The sequence below is a fragment of the Meles meles genome, chromosome X, assembly GCF_922984935.1.
Source record: "Meles meles chromosome X, mMelMel3.1 paternal haplotype, whole genome shotgun sequence".
NCBI classification, from domain to species: Eukaryota; Metazoa; Chordata; class Mammalia; order Carnivora; family Mustelidae; genus Meles; species Meles meles.
Genome location: NC_060087.1, coordinates 45,313,765 through 45,326,135, shown reverse-complemented (window position 1 = coordinate 45,326,135; position 12,371 = coordinate 45,313,765). Strand labels below are relative to the sequence as shown.

Below are 12,371 nucleotides of genomic sequence, written 5' to 3'. Positions count from 1 at the left end.
AGGTATCATATTTTGAGAACTGTTATTTTTTGGAACATGAACACAAATTTGTATTTGAATTCCGTACAGAATTTCCTACTATAGCTATAATACCTGGAAAACTATGTAAAAGATTTGAAACCTGTGAGAATTTTAAAAAGAGAGAGGGAAGACAATAAAGCAAGAGTATTTGTGTTTCTGCAATGCAGCAAGAATAAAGACACAAAACTGAATCCTACTCAGCCTTGAGAGTGCATTCTAGTCTGTTAGAGAGAAGGAAGGGAGTTTGCACTGTGGGTGAAAGAAATGATGGAGCCTGGGCAGAGTGTCCTGTACAGTCTAGACCACAGGGTTCTCTGGGGTAAGCTTATAGCCTTACAGTCTTGGTTTAGAAAGAAGATTTAGACAAACATCTCAGATCATGCACAGCATGTTTCCTCTTAGACATCCCAAACTATGTATTGAAGTTAGCCCAAAAGCTTTTATCCATCTGGGTGCATCTAAGTTACTCTGAGTCTCCAGAATTAGGAGGAAGGAGGAAATAATAAATGGAGTTACAAGTATGTATCACTCAGGGTCACAGCAGGAAACAGATAACACTCAAATTGGGTAATTTCAGGAGAGTTTAATAAAGGAACTAATGCGGTGTGGGCAAGGGTATAAGAAAAACAAAAAGGATAATCAGCATCCCCAGGCTAGCAACTGAAGGGTGATTTAGCAACCCACAGGCCCAAAGGGCTGAGGGGAAAGAATTTTAATATATATATCCCAAGCCCAAGAGAGCTAAGTATAGAGGGACACTATACAGAAGCTGGAACCTTCATCTGAAGGAGGTAGCCAGCCAGTGATGAGCCCACACAGAGGGAGCTCAGAGGCATAAATGTCACGACATCACTCTCCTACCCTTTGACCTGACAGGGTTTCCCACTGGGACAAGCTCAGTCAGAAGCCAGAGAGCAAAGTCAACTCCTGGGGCAAACAGCAGGGTGCAGAAGATTGGAAAATGGATCTGGAGACACAAATGAAAGACATAGAGCAGAGGGTGTTTAGATGGTTGGATATATTGACCTGGCTTCCTGCAGGTAAGAACTGGACCATATAATTGAGGGATTTAACCTTTTTCACCATCTCCAAAATCAATCAATAATCCACTTTGGTGAACCTCTGACAATATTTAAAACAAGATTCTCAGAGTAGAGCTTAAATACCAGAGGTTAAGGAGGAAGGAAGTAGGAACTGGGAAACCATTCCATTTATTTGAGTGAAACAATATAAAATACTCAGAAATAAATTTGACAAGAAAAGCAGGCTTATATGAAGAAAACCATAAAATCTTTTGGAAAGACAGAAAACAAAATCTGACCAATTAGAAAGATAACCTATGATCTTGGATGAGAAGATTTCATTGATATCATAAAATTAGAATGCAATTAATTCACTATTAACTAGATTGCACAGGATTTCTTATTTTGGAATTGTACAAAATAATCTAAAGTTTATTTGGAAAAATAAATGACCAAGAGCAGGCAAGATTATTATGAAAAGGAATAGTGAGGGGACCTGCCTTAGTGGATATGCTATAATGGCAATATAATTACACAGGTGTATATATAATTAAATGTAAAATGAAGGTGGCAATTAAATTTACATATAATTGACTATTAATAATATTGAACTGCTATCGCATAGCATGTACCCTACAGTACATCACAGAATCCAGCTGAATTAGAGTTAAATATACGAAAACCAATATGGATGCTGCAAGAAAAATTAGGAAGCTAGAGGCACAATATAGGAGTCAGAGAAATCATCTACGCTGGAAATGGTGGAAGTTCAAAAGGATTGAATGCTGACATTTGACTACATACAAATACAAATTTTTTGAATGAGAAGAGTTATCATTAATATACAAATACAAATCAGCAAATATATTTTAATAAAGATGACAAGGGTTTAATATCCAAACTATATAGAAAGTAGTCTGACAAACTGACTAGAAAAAAGACAACCTAACTTGAAAAAAATGGGAGAAGGATAAGAGTCAGGAATTCACAGAGTAGCAAATCTAAACTGCTAATATATTAATAAACATGGGTGGAGGGAGCCAAAAATCTATGGTAGTGAGATAAATGTGTATTAGAGAAATAATGAGATTATTAGTTTGCATACATGAGATGGTTAAACATTAAGAGTTATAATTCTAATTATTGGTAAGGATGCAGGGAAAGGTTATTCCTATACACTGGTGGGAAAATTCTCAAGTCTTAAGACTTTGGGAACTTAAGAGCCAAAACTTGTAAAACCATGTATTAAAACAACACACACACACACACACACACACACACACACACACACACACATCTTGTACTCAGTAATCCAACTCCTGGATATCTCTTCCATAGAAATATAAGCACAAGTATATAAAGTGATATGTGTGAGGATGTTTATAGTAATACTGGAAACGAAATTAAAGGCTCATCAAAACAAGAAGTGTAAATAAGCTATAAGATACCTACACCACAAATATTATACAACCATTTAAAACAATGAATTAGAACTATGTAAGTTGATTTGGAGATATTTACACAAGGTTATTGTTATATACATACTATACAAGATATGGAGAAGTACAATTATTATGATACCATCATGGTAGCAATGACAAAAATAAAACTATGTATGTGTTTATACATCCACGCATGTGTATTTCTATCGTGACTGATTATAAGAATGCAAAAAAAAAAAATAGAAGGATACGTAATAGATTATTAAAATGGGTTAATGAGGAGCTTCTTTTTTAGAAAAGAAGGAGGTGGAAATTCAAGCCCAAAGTAAGGAAAATAGTAGACTGCATTAAAAAGGGGGACATGTATGTATAACCACATTTATGTTGTCATGTGTGGAAAGGTGGTTAAATTAAGATAATTTAAAAAATTAAAGCAGAAGTATGATAGTGTGATTTCAAATTAAAATGTTCAGCAATCTTAAAAATTAAAGGTGTGATTCTGCACATTAAAAACTCAATAGATGGGGTGCCTGGGTGGCCCAGTCAGTAAAGCATCTGACTCTTTCTTGGTTTTGGCTCAGGTCACGATTTCATGGGTCCTGACATCGGGCCCCACATTGGGCTCTGTGCTCAGTGGAGATTCAGCTTAAAATTCTCTCTCTCCCTCTCTGTCTCCCTCTGCCCCCCACCCCCCCCACCCCCTGGCTATTGTGTGCACAAGTGTGTGTGTATTTGCGCTCGCTCGCTCGCTCTCTCTCTCCCTCTCTCACAAATATAAATTTTAATTTTAAAAAAACCCAATGGATGGAACAGAGGGAACACTTCCTTACTCACTCTATGAGGCCAACATTACCCTAATACCAAATTAGATAAAGACACTACAAGAATGGAAAATTACAGACCAATATATCTCATGACACAGGTGCAAAAATATTCAACAAATTTTTACCAAGTCAAATCCAATGATGGATTAAAAGAATTATATACCACAGCCAAGTGGGATTTATTCCAGGTATGTAAATCCAGTTCAACATGCAAAAATCAATTAAGGTAATCCATCCCACCAACATACGATCATCATACAGTCATATTGTTCAATGCATAAAAAACATTTGACAAAAACGCAAAAGCCATTCATGAGAAAAACTGTCAGCAAAGTAGGAATACCGGGGAAATTCCTCAGCTTAATAAAGAACATCTACTAAAAAGGTACATATAACATCACACTTCTTAGGGATTAACTAGATGCTCTTCTGCTAACATCAGGAATAAGGACAGGATGTCCCTTCTCACCAATCCTATTCAACAGCCACGTCCTAGCTAATGTAAGAAGATAACACGAGACAAGAAGATATATACAGATTGGGGCACTTCTGGCGTCCTTTCTCCTGTGAGGACCTTGGGCCCCGGATCCACATGGGAAGGGTGATATCTCTAAAGTGAAGTGGGGTAGAAGCAGGCCGGCCCCCCTTCTTGCCTTTGGGGCCACCGGACTCAGGATCAGACCGTGGCCCAGAACTTGAAAGACATAGAGGGACATGGGCAAGGTGCTAAAGTTGCTGCTGGGGGCCGGCACCATGGCCTACAGCATTCATGAGTCTGTTTCACCACAGAACGTGGGCACAGAGCCATCTTCTCTAATCAGATGAGGGCCTTCACTTCAGGACCCCCTGGTTCCAGTACCCCATCATCTAGGACATTCAGGCTAGACCCTAAAAAATTTCCTCTCCCACAGGCATGAAAGACCTGCAGATGGTAAGCATCTTCCTGTGAGTGCTGTCTCAACCCAACGTCATGGAGCTTCCCAGCATGTACCAGTGCCTAGGGCTAGACTAGGAGGAGTGAGGACTGCCATCAGCTGTCAAGAAGGTGCTCGAGGGTGGTGTGGCCAAGTTCAGTATCTCGCAGCCAATTATCCAGTGAGCCCAGACATCCTTGTTGATCTCATGGACGCTGACAGAGAGGGCTGAGGAATTCAGCCTTATCCCGGATGATGCAGTCATCACAGAGCAGAGCTTTAGCTGAGAGTGTACACAGCTGCTATGGAAGCCAAACAAGTAGCTCAGCAGGAGGCCCAGGGAGCCCAATTTCAGGTGGAAAAAGCAAAGCAGGAACAGCAGCAAAGACTGTGTAGGCTGAAGGTGAGGCTGAGGCCACCAGGATGCTTGGAGAAGCCCTAAGCAAGAACCCTGGCTACATTGGACTGGGCAAGGTCCAGGAAGCCCAGAACATCTCCAAGATGACTGCCACATCACAGAATTGTATCTATCTCACTGCTGAAAACCGTGTGCTCAACGTACAGGATGAAATTGTTGCTTTGAAAACGGACAGCCTTATCAAGGGTAAGAAATGGGTCTCTTAAAAAAAGCTTAAAAGATGGCAGCCCCAGAGAAAAGGTGAATCTGCTTCTCCCCTGGTTTTTGAGGAGCCAGCGTGCGGTCCAATAGACCCCCATCCTGCCCCCAGTATCATGCCATAGTCCCCTCTGTGTCAGTTCTGCCAGCCCTTCCTAGATGAACATAGACTGGCCAGTTTTCAAGGGAATGACCTTTCTCTTCCTGGTGTTGGCCAGGGGTGTTGGGACAGTATGATTTCTGAGTGTTTTCGTACAGTATTGGTTCCTCCTTCCAGGCTGGGGGGTGATAACCACCATCCCAGGAATTCTCAATAAAGAGAAATAATGAAAGCTATACAGATTGGAAAGGAAGAAATAAAACTGTCATTGTTTGCAGATGTCATGACTGTCTACGTAGAAAATTCCAAAGGGTTCTAACCCAAGATGCCAATGTAGGAAGATCCTGAACTTACCTCCTTCGTGGACATAGCAAATCTATACCTACGTATACAGCAATTCCTCCTGAAGAAGAACGGAGAGCTGACTGAACAGCTTCTGCACAACAGAAGATAGAGAGACCACATAGAGAACATTGAGCTGGAAACACAGTAAGGGAATTCCACCCCCGATGCTGCCAACTGCAGTGAGGAGAGAGAGTACTGAGGGACCATGAGCAGATTCATCTGCCCTGGGGCACAGGAAAAAAAAGCTTAAAAGATGGCTTAAAGGAGCAAGAGGGCCTCTGCCTCAGATTTCCACCAAATGGCAGGGGAGCTACTAGAAGTCTCTCTGGGTCACGGGGCCTGGCTAGTGCCATGGCTTACATTCCTCCACCACCTTGATAGCCTGGATGGGAGCAGGGGCCAGGCGCCATAGCTGGCCTACCACCTCAGTGAGCCCCAGCCCACACCAGCCCAAGAAGTCCCACCAAGGCAGCCACAGTGCACCGCACAGTGGGACACACCTGGCCAACGCTCACTACAACTCCAGCTGACATAGGTGCAAAGCACCGCAGAACTCTCCAGGTCCACACCACTTCAGCTTGTGTGGCAAGCTGACTTGCCAGGGCACTCCTGGCAGAGAGCACTCTGGAACCTCCTGGCTCATGTCTGCTTTGGCTCTAGTGACACCACCAGGACACACCAGTTCATGCCCCACCTCAGTTCCTGCCATGCAGAGAGGGCATCCAATGTGCTGAGCGCTGGCAGACCACCACTTCACTGCTCTCACTTCAGCTTCAACTGTCCTGCCAGGATACCCTCTGTGTGGAGAGCCCCAGAACCACCCCAGCCCATGCCCACTTCACCTCAAACAATCCCATGAGGACAGCCCCAGCACAGACTCCCCCAGGATCCAAGCCCATATCAGCCACAGCTCCAGCTATCCAGGCAAAGTCACCGGGCACACAGTCTACACGGGGGATGAGCATACAACCATTCTCGGAAGGTTAGAAGCAGTAACCGTTCTACGTGATTCATAGAAACAAACACAGAAAGTCAAGCCAAATGAGGAGACAAAGGAATATGGTCCAAAAGAAAGAACAAGCAAAACCTCAGGAAAAGAATAAGTGAAACGGAGATAACCAATCTACCTGATAACAAGTTGAAAGTCACCATCATAAAGGTGTTCTCCGGGCTGTAGAGAAGAGTGGATGGACTTAGTGAGAATTTCAACAAAGAGAAAATATATCAGGGTGCCTGGGTGGCTCATTTGGTTAAGTGCCTACCTTTGGCTCAGGTCACGATCCCAGGATCCTGGGTTGGGACCCCACATCAGCCTCCCTGCTCAGCAGGGTGGCTGCTTCTTGCTCTCCCTCTGCCTCTGCCGCTCCCCCGCTTGTGCTCTCTCACACTCTCCCTGTCAAATAAATAAATAAATAAAATATTTTTAAAAAGAGATAGAAAATTAAAAAAAGAACCAGTCAGGGTTGAAAAATGCAATGACCAAAATGAAAAATGCACTAGAGAGAATCAACAGTAGATTAGAGGATACAGAAGAATAGATCAGCTATATGGAAGTGTAAAGGAAAGCACTCAAGCTCAACAGCAAAAGGGGAAAAAAAAGATCTTAAAAAAATGAAGATAGGTAAGGAATGTCTCAGACAACATCAAATGAACATCAAATGCAAATGAATATTTGCATTTTGGCAATCCCAGAAGGAGAAGAGAGATAGAAAGGGATTAAAAAAAAAAAAACTAATTCGAAGAAAGAACAGCTGAAAAATTCCCTACCCTGCGGAAGGAAACAGACATCCAGCTTCAAGAAGCACAGAGAGTTCCAAACAAGATGAACCCAAGGAGGTCCACACCAAAACACATAATAATTAAAATGCCAAGGATTAAAGATGAAGAGAAAATTTTCAAAACAGCAAGAGAGGGGTGCCTGGGTAGCTTAGTCAGTTACACATGCAACTCTTGATTTCAGCTCAGGTCATGCTCTCAGGGTTGCGAGACTGAACCCCACGTTGGGCTCGGTGCTGTGCATGGAATCTGCTTAAGATTCTCTCTCTCCCTCTCCTTCTTCTCCTCCCCACCCCCACTTCTCTAAAACAAAACCAAACAAACAAACAAATCAAAAACCAAAATCAGCAGGAGAGAAAAAAACTAGTATAGACAAGGGAAACCCCATAAGGCTCCCAGCTGATCTTTCAGCAGAAATTTTGCAGGTGAAAGAAAAGTGACATAATATGTTCAAAGTGCTGAAACCAAAAAACTTACAACCAACAATATTCTAGCCAGCAAGGTTATCATTCAGACATCAAGTAAAGATAAAGAGTTTCCTAGGCAATTAAAACTTAAAGGAACTCATCGCCACTAAATTGGCCTTAGAAGAAATATTGAAGAGAGTTTTTGAAGTGGAAAAGAAAGGGCCATAATTACAAGTAAGAAAATTATGACATGAATAAATTACATGAGGACAAGTAAACATACAGGAAAGGTAGTAGAACACTCACTTAGAAAGCTATTATACAGGTTAAAAGACAAAGTAGTAAAATCATTATATCTGAAAAATTAGTTAAAAGGACTTACAAAATGTGACAACACATGCATAGAATGTGGAAGGGGGAGCAAAAATTAAGTTCTTTCAGAATGTGCCCAAACTCATGGGACCGTCAATGCAATACAGACTGCTATATACTTAGGATGCTCTATATGAACCTCAGGATAAACAAACACCAAAAACCTATAATAGGTACACAAAACATAAGGGCGCCTGGGTGCCTCAGTGGGTTAAGCCTCTGCCTTCGGATCGGGTCATGATCTCAGGGTCCTGGGATCGAGCCCCACATTGGGCTCTCTGCTCGGCGGGGAGCCTGCTTCCCCCTTTCTCTCTGCCTGCCTCTCTGCCTACTTGTGATCTCTCTCTCTCTGTCAAATAAATAAATAAAGTCTTTAAAAAATAAATAAATAAAAATTTTAAAAATATATAAAGGGAAAGAAAGCCAAGCATAGCACTGAAGAAAATCATCAATCAAATGAAGGTGAGCAAGAGAAAAAGAAAGGAGTAGAGAAGAGCTAGGAGAACCAGAAAACAATTAACAAAACGGCGGTAAGTACATACCTATCAAGAACTACTTTAAATACAAATGGTCTAATTGCTCCAATCAAAAGACACAGGATGGAGGAATGGATTAAAAAAAAAAGCAAGACCCCACTACACGCTGCCTACAAGAGTCCTACTTCAGACCTAAAGACACATACAGACTAAAACTGAAGGGACAGAAAAAGATATTCTATACAAATGGAAGTGAAAAAAAAAAACCAAAAACAAGGAACCAATACTTATATCACACAAAGTAGACTATAAAACAATGTCTGTAACAAGAGATAAAGTAGGGCATTACATAATGATAAAGGGAACAATCCAACAAAATGATCTAACAATTTTAATTGTCTTTTCTCCCAACACTGGAACACCTAAATACCTAAAGAGCATGCTAGATATTAACAGATATAAAATCATTAACAGATATGATGGGAGAAATCGGCAGGAATACAATAATAATTAGGGACTCAAATGTGCCCAAACTCATGTGACCATCAATGTAATATAGACTGCTATATACTTAGGATGTCCTAATTACATCAATGGATAGATCGACCAGGAATAAAATCCATAAGGAAATGGTGTCTTTGAATGACCCAAAGGACCAGGTGGACTCAAAAGAGATATACAGAACACTCCATCCACAAACAATAGAATACACATTCTTTTCAAGTGCACATGCATCATTTCCAGCCACAACAGTGTGAAACTAGAAATCAGTTATAAGAAAATACTGGGAAAAACACAAACATGTGGAGGCTAAACAGCAAGCTACTAAACAACGAATGGGTCAACAAAGAAATCAAAGAGGAAATAAAAGAAATGCAAACACAGTCATTGGGACATGGCGACCACATTTCCAAGAAGGAAATTTAGAGTGATACAGACCCACCTCAAGAAACAAGAAAAAAATCTCAAATAAACAATCAAACCTTATACATAAAGGAACTAGGAAAAGAAGAATGAACAAACCCAAAGTAAAGAGAAGGGAGGAAATAATAAGACCAGAGGATAAATCAAGACAAAACAAAACAAACAAAAAACAAACAAACAAAAAACAATGAAAAGAGCAAAGAAACCAAGAGCTGGTTTTTGAAGAGATAACCACAACTGATAAACCTTTAGCCAAACTCATCAAGAAAAAAAGAGAAGACCCAAGTAAGTAAACAGACACACCGATCAATGGAACAGAATAGAGACCCAGAAATGGACTCACAACTCTATGGTCAACTAATCTTCCACACAGCAGGAAGGACTATCCAACAGAAAAAAGACAGTCTCTTCAACAAATGGTGTTGGGAAAACTGGACAGTGAAATGTTGAAGAAAGAAACTGGACCATGTTCTCACACCATACATGAAAACAAATTCAAAATGGATGACAGACCTAAATGTAAGACAGGAAACGATCAAAATCCTAGAGGAGAGCACAGGTAGCAACCTCCCGGACGTCAGCTGCAGTAACTTCTTACCAGACACGTCTCTGGAGGCAAGGGAAACAAAAGCAAAAATGAGCTACTGGGACCTCATCAGGACAAAAAGCTTCTGAGCTACTGGGACCTCATCAGGACAAAAAGCTTATGCACAGCAAAGGAAATAATCAACAAAACTAAAAGTCTGCTGATGGGATGGGAGAAGATATTTTCAAATGATATGTCAGATAAAGGGCTAGTATCCAGAATTTACAAAGAACTTAACCTCAACACCCAAGAAACAAATAATCCAATTAAGAAATGGGCAGAAGACATGAACAGACATTTCTCCAAAGAACGCACACAAATGGCTAACAGACACATGAAAAGAGGCTGAACATCACTCATCATCAGGGAAATACAACTCAAAAGCAAAATGAGGTACTAGCTCACACCAGTCAGACTGGCTAAAATTAACAACTCAGGAAACAACAGATGTTGGCCAGGATGAGGAGAAAGGGGAACCCTCTTGTACTGTGGGTGGGAATGCAAACTGGTACAATCACTCTGGAGAACAGCATGGAGTTCCCTCAGAAAGTTAAAAAGAGAACTACCTTATGACCCAGTAATTGCACTATAAGGTATACACCGAAGGGATATGAAAGTGCTGATTCAAAGGGGCCCATGCACCCCAATGTTTATAGCAGCACTATCAACAATAGCCAAATTATGGAAAGAGCCCAAGTGTTCATCGCCTGATGAATGGATAAAGAAGAAGTGGTGTGTGCGTGCGTGTGTGTAATCAAATATCACTCAGCCATCAAAAAGAATGAAATCTTGCCATTGGCAAAGTTGTGGATGGAATTAGAGGTTAGTATGCTAAGCAAAATGAGTCTGTCAGAGAAAGACAAATATCATATGATTTGACTTCTATGTGGAAATTAAGAAACAAAATAGATGAACATATGCAAAGGAAAGGAAAAGTAAAAAGAACTAAAAGCAGAGATGGAGACAAACCATAAGAGACTCTATAGTTCAGAGAACAAAGTAAGGGTTGCTGGAGGGGAGGTAGGTAGGAGGATGGGCTAAATGGGTGATGGGTATTAAAGAGGACACTTGCTGGAATGAACACTGGATATATATGTAAGTGATGAATCACTTAATTCTACTCCTGAAACCAATACTACCCTATATGGCAACTAACTTGAATTTAAATAATTTTTTTTAAAAATGAAAGAGGAGAGGTAACAACTGATGTAGCACAGAAGTACAAGGGATTTTTAACAGACAACTATGAAAATTTACGTGCCAACAAATTGGACAGCCTAAAACAAATGGATAAATTCCTAGAAACATATCATCTTCCCAAACTGAATGAAGAAGAAATAGAAAATCCGTACAGATCAATTACTAGTAAAGAGGTTGAACTGGTAATCAAAAAAACTCTCAAAAAAAAAAAAACCCCATAAAAGAAAAAACCTCTCAATACCTAAGATTCCAGGATCAGACAGGTTCACAGGTAAATTCTATCAAACAGTTAAAGAAGAGTTGATATCTATTTTTCTCGTACTCTTCCAAAAAATAGAAGAGGAAGGACAACTTTCAAATATATCTACAAGGCCAGCACCACTCTCATACTAAACTGGACAAAGACACTACAAAAAAAAATCAACAACAAAACTACAGGCCAATCTCCTTGATGAACACAGATGGAAATTCCTCAAGCATACATTAACAAACTGCTCTCAACAATACATTAAAAGGATAACTCACCATAATCAGGTGGGATTTATTCCAGGGATGCGAGGGTGGCTCCATATTCACAAATCAATCATTAGGATACACCACATAAACAAAACGAATGCTAGAAATCATATGATCTTCTCCACAGATGCCAAAAAAGCATTTGATAAAATTCAAAATCTGTTTATGATAGAAACCCTCAACAAATCAGGCTTACAATGAACGCATTTCACCATGATAAAAGCTATAAATGACAAACCCACAGCTTAACATCATACTCAATCATGAAAAACTGATAGATTTTCCTCTAAGATCAGGAACAAGACAAGGATGTCCACTCTCACCACTTTCATTCAACATAATGCTGGAAGTCCTAGCCACAGCAATCAGACAACACAGAGAAATAAAAGGCAACCAAATTGGTAATGAAGAAGAAAACTGACACTGTTTACAGACAACACGATACTAAGCAAACTCTAAAGACAGCACCAAAAAACCTCTTAGAAGTAACAGATGAATTCAGCAAAGGCGCAGGATACAAAATTCATACACCAAAATCTGTTGCATTTCTATATACTAATAATGAAGTAGCAGGAAGAGAAATTAAGCAAACCATCCCATTTACAACTGAACCAAAAATAAAACACCTAGGCATAAAACTCAGCCAAGGATGTGAAAGACCAGTACCTTGAGAACCATAAAACACTGACGAAAGAAATTGAAGACAACACAAACAACTGGAAATGTATACCATGCATATGGATTGGAAGAATTAATATTGTTAAAATGCCTGTACTACCCAGGCACAGGGTCAGTGCAATCCCTATCAGAATACCAACAGCATTTTTCAC

The 12,371-nt window shown here is 40.2% G+C and overlaps 1 pseudogene; it reads left to right on the top strand.

Moving 5' to 3' along the window:
- Positions 1-4,023: 4,023 nt before the first annotated feature.
- LOC123934627 lies at positions 4,024-4,847 on the top strand (annotated as a pseudogene).
- Positions 4,848-12,371: the final 7,524 nt, after the last annotated feature.